This window comes from Ischnura elegans, assembly GCF_921293095.1.
Source record: "Ischnura elegans chromosome 13 unlocalized genomic scaffold, ioIscEleg1.1 SUPER_13_unloc_4, whole genome shotgun sequence".
Lineage (NCBI taxonomy): Eukaryota > Metazoa > Arthropoda > Insecta > Odonata > Coenagrionidae > Ischnura > Ischnura elegans.
Window position 1 is genome coordinate 1,267,378 of NW_025791660.1, and position 24,589 is coordinate 1,291,966.

Below are 24,589 nucleotides of genomic sequence, written 5' to 3' on the forward strand. Positions count from 1 at the left end.
TATGCATAAAAATATTCATTTTGTTTTAGAAAATTTAAACATTTTTACAATTTTGCCATCTATAAACCAGCAGAAAATTAAAAATGGCGGACGTTTCCCATTTTTTCCCGGGAGTCCGTTTACTCTTTATCGTTATACAGGCGATACATTTCTCTCACACGAACCATTGGTGCATATTATGAAAGCCAATAAATGTTAACTCCTACTAATGTAATTTTTTAAGTAAATTTCCAAGTTAAACGCTTTCAAAATGGCGTCCAAAAATTGATTTCTCGGAAAATATTTCATACTTTCCACTGCCGTCGGCCATATTTTGTGAGTTGGGCAACGAAAATGATTATTATATATGTTCATTACACCCTCTACGAAATATAGGTAACAATTTTCTTTCGTCGTTCTTGGTTACTCAGAAAAAAATTAAAATATTCCGAAAATCACCAAAAATTACGATTTCCAAAAGATGAACACAGGATTTGTCAACTTTTACCTCTCCGATTTCTTTGAAACTTAATAGTTACATACATCTATGCATTATCTTTTAGAAAGAATAAAAATTTAATAAATGATTTAATTAATATAACCGCGAAAAGATAGAAATGGCGGGCACTACTAATTTTTTCCGGGGAGAGATTTACTTTTTATTGTATTACTCTCGAAATATGGATGTCATAGGGGCAACTTCTCTTAGATATGATAGTAAATGATTGTGACCATATAATTTTGTCATCTTTAAACCCCCTGAAAACCCCTAAAAAATTAAAATTTGCATATAAGTAGCCTTTTCGGGTACTTTTCGTCAGGATTCCGCCGCATTTCCAAGCCTTACCACTCATCGCTACGGAATTGATGTAGACGATTGATGACCCCTGGCTTTACAAACCTATAAACCCCCGGTAAACCCACATACACCCCCCAAAAAATAAAATTTTTCGGTTAATGTCGCTCTCGTGGGGACTACCGATGGTCAGTCGCCCTAATGAGGGTTCACCCTCGACTCCGAGCCTAATCCGACCCTTTCCCGGGGTCCGAGCTCGCGACGGATGGACCCAAAACACCGGGAGGGCCCCCACCCATGTGGGCCACGTGTAGTACAATTTTGATTTTATAGTTCCTCTCGTGCTATCAACAATTTATTGCCTTTATCGTCTTCTTGATGACACCAGAAATACGGTCCTTTTTTGATCGTCTTTCTACGATGATTTTCAAGAATTTTGTCCAATGTGCGCTAAAAGTCCCCTTTTGACTTGGCAACGGCGCAGCCATCAACTTTGGGGTGGGATAGGAAAGCCCTCTCGCTCGACGCTCAACAATGGCAAACCCTGTTCTGACCTGGGGGGTTGTGTTTGAATCGCTCGTAATTATTCCGAGCACGTAACCAAGGAGTCACGTGGTACAATTACGAGCGATTCGGGATTTTGGTGTGTTTGAATCACTCGTAAAAATTTCACTCGTAAAAACCCTTCGTAATTATCTGACTCGGTAGCTATCGGTCGGGATGATTACGAAGGATTGACTACGATGGATACCAAGTAAACAACATGGCGGATTTCATGATGTTAATGTACGCGCATGAGAATTTTGGCGACGAGGATTTAACTGCGGAGAGAACACAGCGTACTTTCAGGAGAAGAGGAGACGCCTTTGAACTGAGTGAGAAGGAATTCAGAAACCTTTTTCGCCTCAATGAACGCTGAACCCAAAATCTGATTGACGCCATACATCTCCGAACCTTCACGGACATCAGCTGTAAGTAATGTAAACAAAGTAAGTACACAAGTTTCATGCATGAATATATATTTTTTTATTCATAGAAATTTTACAGCGATTTATGGTGGTGATCCAACGTTAAATAAGATGTGAAACGCGAATAAGCCTAACTTTATTACCGCTGTTCTAACTTGCAATATGTTAATAAATTCAGAACATTATTCTGCTAAGTTGGAGTGCGAAAGTTTAAGAAATCATTAAAAAAAGATCATGTTTCATGTAAAGAAAGGTAATGAGGAACTCCGAAAAGCGATGTGCTGGCATATTAACATTAATTTTAAATTGGTGTATTTGAATTTCCCCCCAAAACAAATACTGCCGTACGCAAAGCGCGTACAATATAAATACGTTCACTTGTTGTTTTCTCAACATTTCTGCAGGGAGTGATATGTGGTGGAGAGCCGACTTCTGGTTGTTGATAAGCAAATTGTGCCTTGCTGGAATGATTATTTACTCAGACTCGATAAGTACAATTGAATTGTTTTACCGTTCATCCTAAATAATTCGTTTAAAAGTGTTTTAACAGTGCTTATGTCCTTCCGTTACCGTATTTCGCTATTTTAGGATAAGTTTATTTATTGTTCTTCAAGTTTGGCTTTGATCTTTCGTATTAGAACGGTAGTTTTGCGAAAAATATCATCGGTCATTAGTTTATGTAGACGGGACGTTCATTACAATAGTTTTATTGCACAAACACATGTTACCATTTCCGAGTATTGGTATCTTGTATTTAATTGTATAACATGGGCCTCATTACATATTAGCTTACCTCTAACTTAAAATAGCCGAATGGATAACCATGAAAATACATTAAGGTTGTTTCTCACTCGCGCATGTAACCGTGTGTGTCGACAAATGTTCAACTTTGCCTCAAGATAAACATTCATTTCATTACAGGTATTGGCTACTCTTACCGTCAATGCTGTTGGACAATAAGTGTCATACATAGCTTATGATGCATATATGAACATGGAGAGAAGCTTTTTGTGCCGGAGTGTGGAAGAGGTGACAAAAACTATGAATGACTATCTATTTAACGATGGGTGACCGTGGACCATAGCCCAAATTCAATATCATAGCGCTGGCGTAGGTATATACTAACTTAGTTTAAAAATTTATGAACATCCGTGAATAGTGAACGCAGTACACTGAATGCTATATTTCTTAGGCAAGTATGTATGCGTCATGCATTAAGTGGTTGGTTTTTACTGGTTATATGTGATGTATGTATTCCCTATGAAAATCAAAGTAATAGATGGAACTCACATTGCCATGGTGGCATCTCCAAAAAAATCATGTCGTGTTAAAGGAAAGGTATTATTTAAATTATAACATATATATCATTTGATTAATATGCAAGTGGTCAGTTCATGTGATTTAATAATATTTTATTTTGAAGCAACTAGGGTCAATTACTTTTTAGAAATTTACATTGTAACCCATTACCTGCTGAATGATATTTTAAGTGTCAATGAGTAGCCTAATGAGCTTCTTACATTGACTTACCTAACTGGTTTTCCGAAATAGAATATAATTATTATATATCCATGATTATACAAATTGAAACCATGCATATCTGCTATGTTCTATAGCAATATATCCCCAAAGCAATAGATCCTCAAATAGCTATGAATAGCCTTAGGAGGCACGTTAGAATAAGATTATTTTGACTCATCTTACCTTGCTTTGATTTTAATGGTTTCTGTTCAATTTTTTAATCTGAAGGTTTTGATATTTTGCTTTTCTGTTACTGTTGTATTTTTAATTTTTTAAGATTGACTCAACCAGATTCTCCCAGGTTCAAATTTGGGTGAGGCTTCTGGACAACCCCTACTAAATCATAACATTTAAAATACTAATCCAAAGGATGCTGTTCAGTGGTTGTTTGGTTGACGAATTATTTCAATGGAAATACTCTGGTGTGCATTTTTCTCAGAATTGAATCTTTGTATAAATAATAATTCTTAGATCTACTAGGAAGTCTACCATCTGTAAAGGCCTGGTTACATGATACATTAACATGCACAAGTTAATGCTTAAATGATTGAATGCGTGAATGAACATGAAAATGCACTGTATAACCACCAGACTTGTGTGAACGCAGGAACAGAAAATAGAACCTGTTCTAATGTGGTTCATGCATTTGTATATGTTCTGTTCCACCAAAATCGTTCATGATTTCACCCATTAACTATGTGTTTATGTACCGTGTAACCAGGCCTTCAGATTGCTGGATAAACTGCTTGACTCCTTGGTGACTTTTTATCACAACAAGCTTGGTATGTACCTTGTTTCACTGAACCCATCTTCCAAAATCTAAAACTAATCCAAACAGTTAAATCAATTTTTAGGGTTCTCCAACAAACATTGGTTTTCAATACCAACAGTTTTGATGTCCAAGCCAATTTTTCTCTTCAAATGTGCTGAAACATTTTTTTTTTGCCCTCTTCATACTGAGCCTCCCAAGGCACACCCACTGTACAATAAGCAGGAGTCTGAATGACAGTCTTTCATGTGTGGTCTAGGTTTATTTACTATAGTTAATAGTAGTGGGTGTAACTCGGTGGAAATGCTTTATCATAGGAGATGAATGAATAAAAACTTTATTAATTCCATATGGTGATTTATTGTGTCTGACCATGGTTTCATTACAGCGTAACATGTTCAAGGTGAGACCTTTTAAATGGTTAGCTGTAATGAGATCATGGTAGACAAAATTAATCACCATGTGGTAAAAGCAATGTTTTTACTCCTTCAACTGCTACTTTTTCTTACTTTTCCTTAGCTTATACCATTTCTGCTTCATTTTCTATTTGGTTTCCCTACTTAGGTGTAGGTATGTCCACAATGGTATGCAGCGGAGATTACTTTCTGCCAATGGGAATGGAATTACTCATAAATTTGATGATTGCTTGCATTATTTGTCTTTTATGAAAGTGATTAATGAGGATCATAGGTTTTCCATCCATAATGGTTGTTAATACTCAATATTCAATAATAAATCAACTATGGCATACAACATTTTATGTTTCTATGATATGCTGTACTTTCTCAACTTGACATTAATGTGATCCATGAATGTGATGTATACCAACTCCTTAAAAAACGTTATTTCTATTGCAGTGCATCAACGATACTGTGTGTTATACTTTTCTTTGAAAATAAAGACAATTCAATGCCAAGATGCATGTTACTGATATTATTTTTTATATAACCTTGACCTTGTATAAGATAAATTTAAACGTTCACCTATAATAGTGACAAAGCTAATGGATTAGAATAGCATTAATTTTATAACAGCATCCTTTAGAAACCAAGATGAGTCGTAGATTGAACCAATAGGATTAAGCAAGAGGCTATAGAATTTTTTTTAATAGGAGAGTACATTTTTTGTAACAATTATATTGTGTTTCTTCCCCTATTTAATTACAAGAAATTAGAATTGGGCATGAAGTATATATGCATTGCTTTGAGGATATTCTTGCAGGTCTTATTGGATACTGAATCCCCTATGTAGATCAAATTCTATTTTATCTTTTTTACATCTTAAACCTCCCTCCATTCCTATTCATCTTCTAATTTTCTTTTCATTACTGGAATTTTTTTCATCTTGAACTTTGAAAAAATGGGCATTTCTCTCATTGCTCCTATCTTCCAGCATTAATTTTTGTGCTAGGCATAATTAAAGTTGATTAAAATGCGCAGGGGGATAGAAACATGTATGAGTGTTAGGTTATGGAAAGTGGATTCAGCACATAAGTAGTAATACTTATGGTACAGAATAACTCTCAATGAAAAACAATAGGCTGGAAAGTTCACACAAACACTAAATTAGAGCTCAGAGCTAATTTCAGGCTAAAATCCCAAGAGGAAATGGCTACATAAGTTGGGCCATTTTCTGCACATACTATGTAGTCGCACATACAGGCTGTATAAGCTTTTCCTCATGGGATATTATGCAAGACTTGCTTTAGAGTCGTCCACCTCGTCTTGAGAATTGAAACAATGGTGCTTGGTGTGGTAGTTTGATTTGAGGAGGAAGTGAGTGAGCTTGAGTGGGGATTAGTAATTGAGAGGGTCTGAATAATTATGGAAAGTGGATTAGAAGTGGAAATAAGTGTTGAAACACTCTTAGTAGATGTGGAAGGAGATTTTGAGGTTGATGGGGTCGGGTCAAAGGAAGAAAGATCACTTGAGTCCACAGATTCACTATTTTTTCTTTATCTACCTGGCTATCTGATGAATTCTGTTGCTGAAATAACCAATGATTCTATTTTGTGACATACTCAACTTAGCTACACTTGGGGTCTGCTACGCTAATGTTAGTATTACCTCAATATCGAAAATGATTAGTATTTCCTGCAAGTCTTCATGCCCGTGTTTTTTTTCCCTATCAGTGCTATCATACGTTTTTTAATATGATTAAGCTCACTAAATTTAAGGGCTCCACTCCCAGTCTGGGTGCCCTCACGATTGTAACACGCTACTTTAGCGGCAGATTTCAAATCTTGCCAACGCTGAGGGAAACTTTAATAATCACAACAAATGTTATGAGATTCTTAAATGGCAATTTATGGAAACATAGTTTCTCAGCAACACATACGATGCTACATATTTTTCTATTTTTGAGTAAGTAGTTATTTTTACGTTTCATTTAAGCTAATCACTCTGTAAAAAATAATTACTTTATAAGAAAACGATCATTTACCGAAAAATATGGATCAGATATGGAAGAATAAGAGGCTAATGTAACGTAAATATAAATAACTAATACGCTTAATGGTTTATTAATAATTAATTAATCATTAATGTCGCAATACGTTTCATTTTATATAGTGTACCTTCAGAATGAATTGCCGAAGCATATATTTCTGCTCAGCGATAACTTCATATTTACGCCTTTGTTTACTTTAATTTACACCGCGCTACTGACGAATTCGTAAACAAATGAAGGAAATTACAACGTTGCCACAACCACCACTCGTGATCCATCTCCGTCATCTAGCGTGTCCATCTCATTACGAAGGCTCCAATACGACTTCGAGACGAAAAGTTTCAAACACACCAATTACCCTTCGTGTTGGTGAGCACTCGTAATGGACCGCTCGTGATGGTGAGTGAGTGGAATTATTACGAGCGATTCAAACACAACCCCCCTGGGGGGTTGTGTTTGAATCGCTCGTAATTATTCCGAGCACGTAACCAAGGAGTCACGTGGTACAATTACGAGCGATTCGGAATTTTGGTGTGTTTGAATCACTCGTAAAAATTTCACTCGTAAAAACCCTTCGTAATTATCTGACTCGGTAGCTATCGGTCGGGATGATTACGAAGGATTGACTACGATGGATACCAAGTAAACAACATGGCGGACTTTATGATGTTAATGCACGCGCATGAGAATTTTGAAGACGAGGATTTAATTGCGGAGAGAGCACAGCGTAATTTCAGGAGAAGAGGAGACGCCTTTAAACTGAGTGAAAAGGAAATCAGATGCCTTTTTCGCCTCGGTGAAGACTGAAGCAATCTCTGATTGATGCCATACATCTCCGAAGCTTCACGGACATCAGCTGTAAGTAATGTAAACAAAGTAAGTACACATGTTTCATGTATGAATATTTATTTTTTTTTAATCATAGAAATTTTACACCGATTTCTGGTTGTGATCCAAAGTTAAATAAGATGTGAAACGCGAAGAAGTCTAACTTTATTACCGCTGTTCTAACTTGCAATATCTTAATAAATTGAGGACATTATTTTGCTAAGTTGGAGTGCAAAAGTTTAATAAATCATTATAAAAGATCATGTTTCATGCAAAGAAGGAGAATGAGGAACTCCGAAAAGCGATGTGCTGGCATCATGACATTAATTTTAAATCAGTGTATTTGAATTTGCCCCCAAAACAAATACTGCCGTACGCAAAGCGCGTACAATGTAAATACGTTCACTTGTTGTTTTCTCAACATTTTCATTTCTGCAGGGAGGAATATGTGGTGGAGAGTCAACTTCTGGTTGTTGAGAAGCAAATTGTGCCTTGCTGGAATGATTATTTACTCAAACTCGATAAGTGCAATTGAATTGTTTTACCGTTCATCCTAAATAATTCGTTTAAAAGTGTTTTAACAGTGCTAATGTCCTTCCGTTACCGTATTTCGCTATTTTAGGATAAGTTTATTCATTGTTCTTCAAGTTTGGCTTTGATCTTTCGTATTAGAACGGTAGTTTTGCGAAAAATATCCTCGGTCATTAGTTTCTTTTGACGGGACGTTGATTACTGTAGTTTTATTGTGTTACTAATTCCGAGTATTGGTATCTTGTATTTAATTGTGTAATATGGGCCTCATTACATATTAGCTTATCTCTAACTTAAAATAGCCGAATATATAACCATGAAAATACATTATGGTTGTTTCTCACTCGCGCATGTAACCGTGTGTGTCGACAAATGTTCAACTTTGCCTCAAGATAAACACTCATATCATTACAGGTATTGGCTACTCTTACATTCAATGCTGTTGGACAATAAGTGCCATACATAGCTTATGATGCATATATGAACATGGAGAGAAGCTTTTTGTGCCGGAGTGTGGAAGAGGTGACAAAAGGTAGTGCAATGCGGAATAATAGTAGCGACAAGAACCCATAAAAGAAGATTGTTGAAATGACACATTGCAATATTTCCACTTATAGATTTATTTTACACTACGCGTTTCGTCGTTACAGCGACATTTTCAAGAAAATGTCGCTGTAACGACGAAACGCGTAGTGTAAAATAAATCTATAAGTGGAAATATTGCAATGTGTCATTTCAACAATATTACGAACTTCCACCACATCGTGCCTAACATCATACAAGATATTCATAAAAGAAGACTTAATTGCATGTTTTTCATTTTTTTGCGGGAGGTTCCCACCGGAATACCGGGGGTTTTTACTTGTGTCAAACCAGTGGTCACAAATCGTTCTCATAAATTCTGTGACGACAAGTCCTAGGGGTCCGGAACAGTGGTCTGACGATTCTTTTACCTGAAGAGGCGATTTATTAGAAATTTTTTGGGAGGTTTTACGGGGTTACCGAGGTTTTAATACGTGGTAGGGGCATCGGTTAAATTGTGACGAAAACTACTCGGGAAGGCGACTTTAAATTTTTTTTCGGCGATGTTCAAGTAGGTTTCATAAGTTTTCTGGTATTTTTCCCGTATGGTTTACGGTGGCTCGCCCTCACCAAATATTACGGATCAAGATCTCAGAGGGGACGGGTAGTGCGGCGTAATGCTCGCGAGAAGTTCTCAAATAGTAGACTTAATGGCATTTCAGGGATGGGATTTCAGGGGGATACCGGGGGTTTATATGTGTGTACTCCTGGCGCTCACCATTCGTTCACATAAACTCCGTGGGGATGAGTCGTTGGGGTAAGAACCAGCGGTGGAATAGTCACGAAAATTACCCAAAAAGTACTTCGCCGTTCATCGTCTGGCGTCTGCATAGCCGCCCAGAGGGCAAGGGCATTTCGGAACTGTTTCACCGTTATTCGATTAAGGGGCAGCTTCACCGCCAAAGGGCGGAGGGAGCCCACAGCAGCTGCGCCGTTTCAAACATCGGGGCGGCTTCGCCGCCCGGGGGTTTCTGAAGCTCCCCCTCGCCTACGCCAGTTACTCCTCGGAACGGTTTCGCCGCCTTGGGGATGAAGAGCCCCCCGCGGCTGCTCCGCTTAGTCCTCATAAATGGTCTTATCCACCGAGAGGGGTGCCCCGGGGGATTCGGGGTTTTAATGTGTTATGCATGCGGTCACCAATCCTCCACAGTGATTATGTAGCGATGATTGTAAAGGGTAGGGAAATGCGGCGTAATAGTGGTGACAAGTACCCATAAATGAAGACTTCATGGCAACTTTTTCATTTTTTTGCGGGGGGTTCCAACGGAATACCGGGGGTTTTATACTGTTGTTAAACCAATGGTCACAAATCGTTCTCATAAATTCTGTGCCGATAAGTCCTAGGGGTCTAAAATAGAGGCGGAATTCTGACGATTCTTTTACCTGGAGAGAGGATTTAAAAAAAAATATTTTGGGAGGTTTCACGGGGTTATCGGGGGTTTTAATAAGTAGTAGTGGCACCGGCTAAAATGGGACGAAAACTATTCGGAATGGCGACTTTAAAAATTTAATTTTTTTCGGCGAGGTTCCAGGAGGTGATCGGGAGTTTTCTGGTATTTTTTCCCGTATGGTTTACGGTGGCCCGCCTTCACCAAACATTCTGGATCTAGAGCTCAGAGGGGACGGGTAGTGCGGCGTAATCTTTCCAAAAAGTTCCCAAATAGGAGATTTAATGGCACATTTTACATTTGGGGGGATTTTAGGGGGATACCGGGGGTTTATATGAGTGTACTCCTGGCGATCACCATTCGTTCACATAAATTCCGTAGGGATTAGTCGTTGGGGTAAGAACCAGCGGTGGAATAGTCACGGAAAGTACCCAAAAAGTAGACTTATATGAAAAATTGGTTAATGTCGCTCTCGTGGGGACTACCGATGGTCAATCGCCCTAATGAGGGTTCACCCTCGACTCCGAGCCTAATCCGACCCTTTCCCGGGGTCCGAGCTCGCGACGGATGGACCCAAAACACCGGGAGGGCCCCCACCCATGTGGGCCACGTGTAGTACAATTTTGATTTTATAGTTCCTCTCGTGCTATCAACAATTTATTGCCTTTATCGTCTTCTTGATGACACCAGAAATACGGTCCTTTTTTGATCGTCTTTCTACGATGATTTTCAAGAATTTTGTCCAATGTGCGCTAAAAGTCCCCTTTTGACTTGGCAACGGCGCAGCCATCATCTGTGGGGTGAGGTGAGAAAGCCCTATCGGGCCCAAAGCGTCCGACAGCCAAGAATGCCAAACTGTGCCCTGACCTTGGATTTGGAAAATTTTATGCTTACTAACTTGAATGTAGGTGGAGATTTTAACATAATTTATATGGAATGGGAGACTTTCAGCTTTATTCGTGTCCTGGCGTGTTTGGATATAATGAGCAGAAGCCTCGACATTTGGTCTACTTTACATTCTTCGATTTCATTTTCATTATGAATTAATAGTCTCTGGTTTACGTTTAGTACCTAAATTAACGGTCACACTTGGTCGTATAAGGAGATTTTTAGTTTCCTTGCCTTGCAATCAGGGATGCCGACTTAGGAAAAATATTGGGGGGGCCCAAACCAGGGATATTGCCCGAGGAAATTTTATAAGTATTGAGTTTTATATTTTTTAAGCATTATAGAAGACTCATATGATCAACATTAGAACAGTGATAACTTTAATCTCGATATCTGGACACTCCGGGGAAAATCAAAAGGCTGACACATTTTTTTCTCACACCCATACCGAATTTTTGAGGGGTCTCGGGCCCCCTCAGGCCCCATGGAGTCGGCACAACTGCTTATCACTGTGGACGATTGGTGACCGCATGCATAACACATTAAAACCCCCGAATCCCCCTGGGCACCCCTCTCGGTGGATAAGACCATTTATGAGGAATAAGCGGAGCAGCCGCGGGGGGGCTCCTCAACCCCAAGGCGGCGAAGCCGCCCCACAACGAGGAATGGCGAAGCCGTTCCGAGGAGTAACTGGCGTAGGCGAGGGGGAGCTTCAATAACCCCCGGGCGGCGAAGCCGCCCCGACGTTCATGCGGCGCAGCCGCTGTGGGCTCCCCCCACTTCTTGGCAGCGAAGCCGCCCCTTAAACGAATAACGGTGAAACAGTTCCGAAATGCCCTCGCCCTCTGGACGGCTATGCCGACCCCAGACGAGGAACGGCGAAGCCGTTCCGAGGAAGGAGTGCGGCGCTTTCCTACCCCCTGGCCGGCGAAGCCGGCCCCTAGCTTAGGTGAGATTATTCGAAATAAAATTCTTCGAACGACCACAAATGTAGACGGCGAAGCCGGAACCGGGGTTTTAAGGGGCGGAGCCCCTTAACGAGCGCGCGCAGCGCAGCGAGTCTGTTTTTATGTAACAGCTTTACCTTTTTAGATACCGCAAATTTTATGATAAGAGTCTTTTAAATATTTGATATTTTTCAGAAATTTTTTTCAAATTCAAATGAATTTATAAAAATAACTAATTCATAGCCGCTATGCAGTATTTACTTTGAAAATCACCTTTTTACCTTTGAGAAGGGGTTGGGGAGGATTTGGCGTGTTAGAAGAAGGGGAGACAGGCGTAGGTACAAGTGGAGACAGTGGGAAAAGATCCAACTAAGGGATATGGAAATCCGCGGTGGAAAAGGACCAAAGTCATAACTGTGGAATAACGACACGTGGGAAGAATCACAGAAAAGTGGAGCAGAGTAAATAAGGGGGATGTGGTAAAAAGATAGCGTGTCCTTGAAAATGGAGAGGCGGGAGTAAGTAGGTAAGGGGATTCCCGAAAGCAAATGGTCAAATTCTCAAAGGTTTTTAAGCCACCTCTAAAAATGAGCTCAAATCGAAGAAGCTGTGTAAATCACTGTGATGTGTTTTGTTACATTTGTGGGGAATATACTTTAAAAGAAAATAGGAAAAACATTACAGACTTCATGAAACGCGCATGCTTGGGATATTTCGGTGTTCAGCTTGGTGACCAAGCTAAAAAGTGAGCACCGTACGTTTTGTGTAAAACATGTACAGAACATCAGCGGTAGTGGACTACAGGAAAAAGGAAAATTTTAAAGTTTGGTGTGACAATGGTTTGGAGAGAACCTACAAACCATATTGACAACTGTTATTTTTGCATGGTAAATGTTTCGGGAATTAGTCAAAGAAATCGCCATAATTGGAAATATCCATATTTACCTTCAGCTAGACGCCCAGTACCCTATTCAGAAGAAATCCCGATCCCAATATTTCAGGCATTACCAGATTCGTGTGAGGATGAATATGAGCTATGTGAACACATTCTTGATGTTATTAACAATAGTGGTAGTGACTGCGAGGCAGTATCAACAAATCCTCAACTATTTAATCATGATGAACTAAGCAACCTTGTTAGAGAATTGAACTTATCGAAGAAAGCATCTGAACTACCAGCTTCAAGGATTCATGAAAATAATTTGATGGAACAAGGTGCAAAAATTAATTTTTATCGCACAAGGGAAAAGGATTTGCTACTCTTCTTTACTCAAGAAGACAATCTTACTTTAGACGTTAGAGGTCTTCTGAAAGGAATTGAACTACCGCATCATGAAGCTAGTGATTGGCGTTTGTTCATTGATACCTCCAAGCGCACCTTAAAATGTGTTCTTCACAATGTCAACAAGTTTGGCTTAATACCAATCGCTCATTCAACTGAAATGGAAGAAGAATATGATACAATAGCTTTTTTCTTATAGAAGATAAAAATACCAGGGATATCGCTAGGTAGTTTGTGTAGATTTAAAAATGGTGAACTTTCTTCTTGGGCAGCAGTTTAGCAACACAAAAATCCTTATTTCTTTTGCCTCTGTGTTAGCAGGGACAGACAAACCACTGGATTAAGGAGGAGTGGTCAAAGAGAGAAAATTTAATTGCTGGGTAAAAACATTATTGCTGAGTCTCGGGAGAACGGGAGAAAATCACCTTACCGCCCCTTCATGTTAAACTAGGCCTAATGAAGCAATTTATAAAGGCTCTTGACAAGGATGGACCATGCTTCGGCTACATAAGAATAAAAATGCCACAGATAGGTATAGAAAAACTTAAAGCTGGAATTTTTGACGGGCCACAAGTCAAACAACTAACAAAGGATCCTGCTTTTGTCAAGTCAAAGAATGAGATTGAAAAAAACAATTGGCTTTCATTTGTTGAGGTAATAAAAATTTTTCTGGTTTTCTGGTAAAAAAAAACGAACTGAATCACAAACTGAAACGGTAGAATTATCTCGAGCTGGTAAACAATATGCTCTCTAACTTTAAATCACTAGGATGTAACATGAGCATAAACGTTCACTACCTATACAGGCGCTTTGACTGTTTGCCTGAAAATTTAGGCGACCAATAGAAAAACATGGTGAAAGATTTCACTAGGAAATCAAAACAATGGAAGATCGCTACCAAGGAAGATGGGGTAACCATATGATGACAGATTACTTCTGGTGCTTAAAACAAGTGTTTCAACAAAGTGCACGCAGGAAAATCAGGCAAAAGAAGCATCCGAAGTGTTGAGTGACATTTTTACATCTTTTCTTTTAAATTGTGTAATTTCATTAAAAATGTTACTATTTATATTCAATTGTATTTTAAAACTATTGTAATTGTAGGTGATTTAACATTCCTATACATAAATCAAGTCTTTATATTTAGTGGGTTTTATCATTTATGTAATTATCCCAAATCGTCATATTGAACATTTTTTTGCATAAGTAACAACATATCTGTATCTTGAAAACTAGAGCTGATAGGAAAAAACTAACATCATATTTGGATTCAGCACCCCAATTACACTTGAAATCAGCTTTAAAAGCTCCGGCACCAAAACCACTGTTGACCTGTGTAATTTTTACAGAGCAATTAATAACCTTTTAATGTAAGGATTCAAAACTCCCAAGTTCATCCCATGGCTGGTAGTGGCTAAACAATATATTTTATCGCTCCATGTGAAATGACAGACAAACTTACCCATATTTCAGGTCCGGCTGCAGACACAGGAAGCTACACCTCTGACGGTCTCCATCCTATCAGGCTGACCAGGATCCTTCAAAGCTGTCTATTTCAACATCTCCTATCTGACACAACACCTCTGCTTTTCCTTGTGACCACACAGCTCGGAGCACTAGATAAGAAATGAATAATATTAGAACCAACTGAACTTATAAGAGTAGAAGGCCCTACTTCCTTGAACTAAGGGCTTGAGTATGCACCAAGCCATGGAAGAAAACTCAACATGTTATACAAATTATGCCAACAAACTTACTTTGCATTTCTTTAAAAACAAAAGTAAACAAGCAACACAAATTTAAATTCCAGTTGCAACAGTCAAGTAGCTGCAATTCTAGAAAAAAACATGGCAGTCGTGGGACTGCCGTTGGACGTGAAAACTTTTTATTTGAAAACTTTATGACATTGACTGACATTAAAAAAGTACAAGAAGCCTATGCAACAAACTGGATTACAAATATAAACTCGGAAAAGCCATGTTACTAACAGCAATTCAAGAAAATATTTTTTATAACTACTGCTATGAACAAAATTGACAAAGTTTTGTCAACACTAAACGTAGCAATGCTTTCTGCTTCAGAATATATTTTCATACATGACAAATGAGCAAATTCAAAACTCTTTAATCCCCTCTCCTTCGTTAACAGTGAGGCGGTGACGATTTTGAGGTGACGGTCACACAAGTTCAGTTTATTTTACCAATCTGAAAAAAAGTGCGCCAGTTCAAAATAAGAAGTTTTCACTTCAAAACTGTTCTGCAAGTGTTTCCTTTTCTATATTTCTTCAATATATAGTCGTAAACACTCATCAAATTTTATGGCACAACATTCGAACGTATTGTCAACACCCTCTACTAATAAGCTACTCAAATTGAACGCATTAAAAAAAAAATCGAGTCACAAGTCCACGCCTTTTACCCACCTACAAAAGTTCTCAGTTCTCAAGAATTACATTACAAATATTTACACATGTAAAATTGTTAAGTTGTAAACATCCAGTATCCATTTTTATTGGATTTTTTTTTCGAGCATTTACTTACCACCTAAGCTGAGAAAAGTATGATAAATTGGATCATATACCAATACTTAAGAGGTCCGTGAAAGTGGTATTATTTTTCGCTTAAATTCGTGCTAATTGAATGTTAAATAGTGGTGAATGATAAAATGAATGGTAAATAACCGTACAAGAAAGTTAAAAAAGTGTCACCATTGGCAACAAGTTTGATGGACTCGCAGAGGTCTTCAACTGAGCCTCCAAATCCAGGGCAATCAACCCTGGTGTCTCCCCCAATTTCACTATATCCGTGTGCTAAAATATGAAACAAGCATAATGAGAGACATTATCAACATATGTGTGCACGAAGATAAAACAAAGAAGTGGGGTAAAACCTGGGAACATAATAAAAAATTTCTTTCCTAATCTGCTATTCACCGAAGTTATGAATTCACCCGTGGCAGTTGTGATTTTTCGGCCCTGTCTAGCGCAGATGTCTCAGCATCCTAAAATTGTAAATAATAAATTGCCGGGGATAAATTGTTTCCGAGTAAGGTAAAGGTAGAATTTGGTTGAATAGCATGGACTAAAATAAGTATCCCTCTAGTCTTATTATCAAGTAGGAATAATTGGTTGACTCACATAAATAGGGCATTGCGCCTCCATCTCCCCGTTCAAAACAACTGGTGTTTCCTCCAAATGCACTGAATCCGTTTCCTTACACATGAAAGAAACAAAAAGGAGACATTTTACACTAATGTTTTTACAAATGAAGAAGTGGGATAAGTAACAAAATGAAAATTTTGTTATATAAATCTGCTATTCACCTAGGTTCTGTATTCACCTGTGACAGTTTTGACTGTGGAGACCCGTCCTCCACAGATGCATCAGCATCCTAAAATTGGGAAAACTTAATTAACGGGAATGAACCATGTTTCCACATAAGGAAAAGGTAGAATTTGGGTGATTAGCATGGACTAAAGTAAGTATCCCTCTAGTCTTATTATCAAGTGAGAACAAATGGTTGACTCACATAAATAGGGCATCCACCTCCCCATTCAAAGCAACTGGTGTTTCCTCCATTCCAACTGAATCTGTATCCTTACCCCTGAAAGAAACAAAGAAAAAAGACATTGTTAACTTATGTTTGTTCAAATGAAAAATGAAGAAGTTCAATAAAATCCAAGCACTTGTTCACAGCTCTCCTCTTCTCTTTCTGCTGTACATTAACTCACCCGAGGCAATGGCGATGGCGAATGGCAATATCCCGGCGAAAATTAGCTAAAATTAGCACTTTAACTTTCAATGTCACAATTTGAAACAGTTCTTCCTTTACCTACCCCGCGGCGTCTGAGGTAGTTGAGACTCCAATCCCTGGTCGTAAGTAAGAGGATTATGTCATCCATGTTTCCCTAACAGAGTATAAAGAAACCCAAAGTCAGATATTTGCTTATATTGATTCGGGAAAGTTATAGGTTGATTTCGGATGATTTCCATGGCGTGCAATAGGTACTTTTCAAGTCTAAGTATCAAATATAAATATAGCATTAACTCACAGATTCTCCGACATCTGCCTCCTGCTGGTGAACCTCGACTCTGTCCTAAGGTATGAATGAAGAATGAAGTAAGACGTTTGCAACGGCTGTTTGTATTATTTGAAAATGGTGGAGTGCAAACTGGGCGATATTCAAATACCCTCTCATCTATATCTATTTTTTATCGAAGTTCTATTATCAATACATGCCGCGCCAACTTCTTTGTACTGGCACCTTCAGAGCTCTGAGAAGGAAAACGGAAAATTACAGGGCGTAAAGTAAAAAAACTTAATGGGATATGAGAACTGTCCTCTTTACAAATAAAAAGTGTAAATAATTCATTGACTCACATGCGGGAGATTTTCAGTCTCCACCTCGAGGAGAGCTGAGGTGGTACATGATGGATGCCGAGGAAGCGATCCATACGACTCTCCTACCTCTTCCGATGTCTCAGCGTTCTAAAAAGGAAGAAATAAGTGTTAACGGGGATAGCGTAAACAATTTTCCACTACCAAAAACGACGAAGTATATTTATGAGAACATGAAAAATAATATGTCTCGACGGAGGACGACCCGTCACTTACCCCGACATCATCTCTCTCCCCATCCACCCGTAAATCCATCCACCTAGTAAATAACCCGTAGACTCGTCACTTACCTCTTAATTTCTGTCGTCATCCACCCCGCATGCCTCCTCGAGGGATAACCCAGAAGGGATTACCTCTAACCCGAGGCATGCAAGGCTCTCTTGTATTTCTTCAGGGGAGTTCCTACACTGTGCCCCGAAAAGGTTTAATATGAAGTGCTCCAGGTATCGGAATAAACCATTCGCAACCAGCTAAGTTATTGCCCGGGAGCACTTCTCAATGGTTTTTCAAACACGAAAGGGTGAACATGTTGGATGTGGCGGACCATCTGTGTTTGGTACATTTTCCACAAATAGGGCAGAGCTTCGGTGAGCCTCTGCCCTTGGTGGTCTTAGATACCATCCTTCTTTTACGATCGATATTCATGTCCGCATCTCTACAAATGGAAGAATATTTATTTAAACAGGCACGAACGTTTGCAAAGGAGAAGCAAAAAACTACACATGCCTCCCCGAAAATAACAATTCATAATTAATTAAGCTTACTGGAAAGGAAAGGTATGTTCGTACAAATTGAAGTTAAACACAGGAAATATCCAAATGTGAACTTTTCAAAATTTACTTTAAACTCATGGGAGGAAAGAAAAGGTGTCACAGTGATACTCATGGACTAGGTTAATGCCTAAAAAGTTTAAAGTCCCTTCCTTCTTATGAGAATATAGAAACAAATGCAATGCTGAACAAGCCCTGTCAGCGGCTACATATAGTCCATAAAGTATGCCAATAAATAAGTTTTAGCCATGAGGGAGAGTGATAAAAATAAATGGATACAAGAGACAGGACTAACACGGCCAATATTTCTTACAAGTCTAACATTTTGGACTCAAAAAATCGACCAGCAGATTCCGATTCTTAAATTTGAACACAAATAGAAATACCGTACGAGTAACAATATTTTCATAAGGAAACATCACTTGATTGATCAAAACAATAATGTTCATAATAAGGCATAAAATCTTGAAAACGGATTGTTTACGTTCGGAAAGGAAATATTTATAGTGTTACCATCCATAGCATTTGTAATACGCTGGCATCAATTTCATACTTTGAATTGCTAGTAGAAAAATATTACATTATAGTAATGTCTATATGAAGTTATTATTCCTCATTACACATTATTGCTTCACCTTACTTGCACCACCAAGCTTTAAATCTGCAGTTACTAAAACCGTACCAGAGGTTTGACCAACTCAGCCAATATTTGTTACCAGTTATACGTTTTGGACGGACAATTTCATTTCTTCTCTAATGCACAAGTAGTTGATTCATAATTATTATAATATTTAATTCTAAGCAGACATCACTAGCCTGTTTAAAACACTAATCTTTCTCCTTCAGTCAACACTATCCCTCTTGATGACACTTTGTATACAATCGAAGGAAAACATTCATACAGCTACCAACCATTGTACATGTAATACATTTGAATTCGTTCATTTAAAGTTTATTATAAGAGAGGGCTTTATAGTCCTAAATTTGCTGGTTATAACAAAGACGACATTATTATCATTATTATTTAGGTACCTGGCCACCCAGAAAAAAATTGGGGCTGGGGGATGTTGGTGATGCTGGTCCCCCTGTTTGTTTAGATTTTGTGATCTTCAAGCGTGGCCGTATCTGGAGGGATCCTGGCCCCTCCAAAGGTTTCGTAGTACCTCTAAAATATCTTGGGGCGGGAAAAACATACAGTCTCCTCGGATTTTGATGCGGGCATGGTACACAGAGACCCAGTAGCCACTCTGATGTAGCAGACATAAATAGGGTAGTTTCCTTCATCAAAGAAAACAGAAGGCATTGATTGCAATCCGTTACCCACCACTAGTGTATTCATAATACACTAATTATTTGGTTTTTGAAATACCGGTTTAGACGAATGGCAAGGGTCAAATTTTATCCTCATTTGAAATAGGCCAGATTGGCTCCCATGCGATTCCACTCCACGTGACATCACAGGGACCTAGTTTCTACAGGAGAGGATAGGAGTTATACATCGCCCGAGGTTACTAATGCATGCATGAGGCACAGAGCTCAGGGAAACATGTCTTAATAATCACCCATTAAAACTGGCTAAGGTCGGAAAGTTTTCTTCGTTTGATAAGGTATTAATAAACCTTTTTAAAGCCAAGCGCTACCAGCCAGCAAGGTACTCAGCTACCCGCTAGCATCCTCCGTCCTATCAGTGCTGAGAGCCTTGACCAAGGTCACCTCACAAGGCGGGACGGGGAACCAGAAATGCGTCATACGAACTTTTCCCATCATTCCTACTTACGCCTCGCGTTTTCGCGTGATTAAAATTTTTCACTTTTTATGTAATCGCAAAAAATAGATATCGCCATTTAAAAATCTAAAAGCATGAAATACGTACTCCAGGAGTAATAAGCTTTCGATTTAGGCAATAAAAAAATAATAGGAAACCACCCTATTGAAGGAACTTCATCAGAGCTAAGGGGGCTCCCCCCCAGATTTTCTAGTGGGACTACAGTGCTCCAGGGGGGGGGGCACTATGCCCAAACTATGAATATATTTATTAATCCAAGTTTCAATTTAATATTGATATAAAAAAAGGAATTGCTTTTCTCTTCAAATGAAAAAAAATGATTGGATGCAGATGTACATTAATGTAGTAATATTATTTACTCAAAGAAATCAATAAAAATAAAAAATAAAACATTTTAAAGCCCGACTCATCCGTGAGGCCATAGAAATAAAGAAAAACAAGAACAACTACAATAGGGACTGATACGGGATTAAGAATCAGCAATACTTGGAACCCAGTCATCCGCAACATTTCGTTTTCTTCCCCCTCCAGTCCTAACTCCCCACACCCTCCGCCCACCCCTCCCACCTGAAATATAAAAAGGCAGCAAAAACCCAATCCTAACATTATTCCCTTGAAAAAGTGACCAGCAGTTGGTCGCGAAACGTCGGGGCTATCTCCATCACGACACGCGGCATACACCCGTATGTGACTTATTTTAATCATCATGAGCCGCGAAAGCTTCAATCAAGAAACTTGCCTAGCAGTTTCAAAAATAAATACAGTGCTGTGTGTAATTAATTCAGAAATAGATAGTAAATACAGAAATCACCAGGGTCAAATAATTTTTCATGCAAAAAATGCATATATAGCAAATAGGATTGCAGTTAGAGTACCTAACATTTCTAAGCTGCCATGTATACATAGGTATAACTTCTACAATTCTGATTATGAAAAACATTTAAATGCTTAACATAAAAAATGTGTTCGTTAAATTAAAAACATAATATTCATTAAAAGCTTTGAAAAAAAGATATCATATAGGTCAACCTTGAAACATTGAATATCACAGTAAAAAATTATTAACGTACAAATTGATACAAATGCATTATACACTTACAAGCAATGGCATCTGATGGGAATAAGTCAACTTTTGGGCATCTGATATTACATATCCCAAAAATCATCATCATCTATGGACCCCAGAAAAATTATCCGATTTTGGTGATCAGGTGGGCTTCTGTGGTCACTACTTAAAAAGTTCAGGAGAGAAACCACCCTCTCAGACGCAACTGAATCACCTACTATAGCCAAGTACTTCATTGGGACCTCATAAATTCCAGGGAAGGCATTTCTCATATCCTTCCAGAATTGTATTGGATTCGATGATCTACTCAGTAAGGGTGGTTCAGGTATAATTTAAATTCTGTGGGTAAACTCCCATCTTGGGGACCAGGAATCGCATGTAAACTTTCTGCTGCCATGGTATCATGTACTGACCATAGGTTACCTGTAATTTGCTGGTTGGTAACTATGGGGGGACTAAGGGACCACTGACTCCTCAGTGCGGCCTTAATATCCTTGAAGTATTCACTGCTTTTACAGCATTAATTGGTGATTTGGAATGTATTTTTTTTAATGGGGGTGTAGGATTGTGGCTGCAGCTAAAAGAGAGTTTTCCTCAAGGGGGTCCAATCTCAACTCAACTCCTTCCCTCAATTTCTGATGGAGCTCACCTACCACAGAATCATTTACATTAATTTTTGAGAGTGCAATGCATATAGAATTCCACATCAGAATCACCAAGGTACCACTGATATACTTATATCCTGATATGTGTCAAGTGGAGGCCTAAAAAGGTGCTAAAATCTTTACAACATCTCCCATAATCTCCAACTCTTCTGCCGTTGGCATAGGAGCATCCCCGTGGGATGAGGAGAGGAGTATTTTATGCACCATTGGTAACAGCAATGTGAATCTTTCGATACAGTAAAATGTTTGGTTCCATTTGGTGGGAACCTCCTGCTTTAAATTTAAGTAAACGCTCCTTCCCACCTTCTTCTGCTCCTCTCTTAAGTGGTCTTGGGCCACATTACTCTGATTAAAGTAAGCCACAATTCTTTTAATTTTCTCAATCACTTCCACCGCTTCTTCCTTAGCTCCCAAAGCTTTAGTCACGACCAGGTTTATGTTGTGTGCCAGGCAGGACACATGTACCTCCCGATAGGGAATTAGTAGCCTTGTAGCCCCAACAATATTATAAGCAGTGTCAGTGGTTAAACTAACAATTTTTTCTTTCGTCAATGCTCCATCCGCACATCATATCCTTCAGATCACAGCACATATTGAATGCGGTGTGGTGTGGAGTAAATTGCTTTATCCCGAAAATCATAGATACCATAGTGAAGCTCTGTTCATCTGTGATGAAAAGGAAATTGTGCCACAGTTTCAATAGAAATGTATAATTTCATAGTACAGACATTTTGATTAGAAGAGTAAGAGATGATTACATCTTGTTAATATGGATCCAATGACTAAAGTTCTAGTTACTATTATAATAGCCTCAATTTGTAAAAATTCATCTCAACGACTCAACATTTATTTATCACAACAATTCACCGCAAAATTGTTGGTAGATTATGGCTTACCAATGCTAAGTCCAGTCAATACGATGAAGTTCATAACAGTTGCTGCATCCATAGTGAAAGAAACCCTCTTCACATATTGTACTGCCTGGCGAACAATGCTGTGGACAGCTTCATATTTTTGTGACAGCACCCTCTTAATCTATAATATGAAAAAATAAGAGTGTATTAGTGCGGCATATATACTACTGCACAAAATGGTGACAAAGAAGACCCTAAAGTTTTTCTAAAATAGTGCTAAACAGATTGGAAGTGTGTACAAGTGAGACTGGAAGAACACCAAACAGGATTCATGAAAGGCTACTAATGATCAGATACTTATTGCTGCTTCAAAATACTGGGATTTTAATAAACACTTCCTTGGGTATCAGTCCATCTTATAAAATCATATGATAGTTTAAATTGGAGAAAAGTGTGGGAAAAAATGGAAAACTTTCGAATTCCTAGAAAATTAATTGAGTTCGCAAAGCTCCGTTTAAAAATTCCAAATGAAAGGTGAAAGTTGACAATGAACACTCCATGAACTTTGAGGTAAAGACTGGCATGGTACAAGGAGATGGCCTTTCGGCTATACTTTTTAATTTGGCATTGGGAAAGGCACTGAAAGAAATCAGGAAAACAGACTTGAGAATAAGAATGAGGAAAAACATATTGGCGCTTGCCTTTGCAGGTGACTTAATTTTGCTAGTGGAAAATAAGGAAGACTTGAGAAGAATGACAGAAATTCTGATAAAAAAAAACAAAGAAGTTGGACTGAAAATCAATGATGATAAGACCGAGTTTATGTCCTTGGGTCAAAACCCTGATAACTTCAGGAAAGTTACAATTGAGGATCACAATTTTGAAAGAATAAATGAATTTAAATACCATGGTGCCATAATCAGCTCAAACAATCATAAATCATATGAGACTCAAAAGAGAATGAATTCAGCAAATAAAATGCCCAGTATGAATGCCTAGAACAAACTGCTAACATCAAAAATTTTATCCATCAGAACCAAACTTTGAACTTATTGAACTAGAAATAAAACCAATCCTTATATATGGGACTGAATCATGGGTTATCGACAACAGAAGAGAAAAGGAAGTAATTTCCTATGAGAATAAAGATTTTGGACCAACAAGAGAGACTTGAACCAGGAGAAAAAACACAACAGGAAAAACAGGGACCTTTTCGACTCGCCAGACATAGTAGCTGAAGCTAGGAGCCGCAGATTGCAATGGGCAGAGTACATAATATGAAGAGAGCAAGAGGCAATATTGAAACAAGTCTGGGCAGAAAACCCTGATGGAAGACGACCCACAGGAAGACTGGAAAAAAGATGGAAGGACACTTGCTGATTGATATGGGGAGAATGTGAGTCAGTGGGGCGGATACAGAAGTTAGAAAGAGTTGGAGGCAGACAGTTGGCAAGGCTAAACACTATCTAGGGTAAAATGGCCATGGGTCACATTGTGTTATTATGTAAAAAACTTGATAATTATTCGATATTTTTTCTGGCATTGGGTAAACGAACGAATACTTACTGAATTGCGCTCACATTCGAAAATTAACTTAACCACTTGAAACACAGTGATCACTTACGTAAGTACGGGTTAACGTAAGTCGATACGTACGTAACTCGGGGGATGCCTGTATTTGAAAATAGCCTTCCTTTGTATAATATAGAGAGCCAAAATCTAAGACATAACAAAAAAATCAGAAAATTATTTTCACACATTTCTTAATTTTTATGCAACTCATAACTCATCTTTATCAACCAAATAGGCCTCTGTAATCTACTTTGGGATATATCCGATTTTTTGGTCTACCAGGGCAGGGGTTACCAAACAGGCACCTCCCGGTTTGGGAACCCCTGACCTGGGTTCAGAGTTGAAATTTTGAAAACGCAGTTGCCAATTGAATGAATTTAATAGTCTGATTTTGTATGAAAACATTTATACCATACAAATATTTAAACAATATATAGAATAAATGCAATAAATATTTTTAAAATACTTTGATACATTTAAAATTAAATACAGCATTTACTTAAATAATTTTTATGAGGAAATATTATGAACTCCCTATGATCTATCCCTCCC

General features: G+C 38.4%; 2 long non-coding RNA genes across 6 annotated transcripts; one reads left to right on the forward strand and one right to left on the reverse strand.

The window, feature by feature from the left end:
• Positions 1–1,412: 1,412 nt before the first annotated feature.
• Positions 1,413–4,929, forward strand: LOC124173035. Of its 4 annotated transcripts, none has more exons than XR_006868343.1 (4): positions 1,413–1,764; positions 2,665–2,772; positions 3,542–3,686; positions 4,598–4,929. It is a non-coding gene; the product is annotated as an uncharacterized LOC124173035 (long non-coding RNA). The 4 variants fall into 4 exon arrangements; XR_006868341.1 differs by lacking the exon at positions 1,413–1,764 and adding an exon at positions 1,771–2,234 and having other exon boundaries at positions 4,598–4,928; XR_006868344.1 differs by lacking the exon at positions 1,413–1,764 and having other exon boundaries at positions 2,765–2,853; positions 4,598–4,927.
• Positions 4,930–14,398: 9,469 nt separating this feature from the next.
• Positions 14,399–22,640, reverse strand: LOC124173041. 2 transcript variants are annotated; one of them, XR_006868355.1, is made up of 8 exons: positions 22,508–22,640; positions 17,307–17,414; positions 16,978–17,200; positions 16,762–16,833; positions 16,455–16,529; positions 16,249–16,316; positions 16,064–16,138; positions 14,399–14,543 (listed from the first exon to the last, which is right to left on the reverse strand). It is a non-coding gene; the product is annotated as an uncharacterized LOC124173041 (long non-coding RNA). The 2 variants fall into 2 exon arrangements; XR_006868354.1 differs by having other exon boundaries at positions 16,657–16,833.
• Between the last annotated feature and the right edge of the window lie 1,949 nt (positions 22,641–24,589).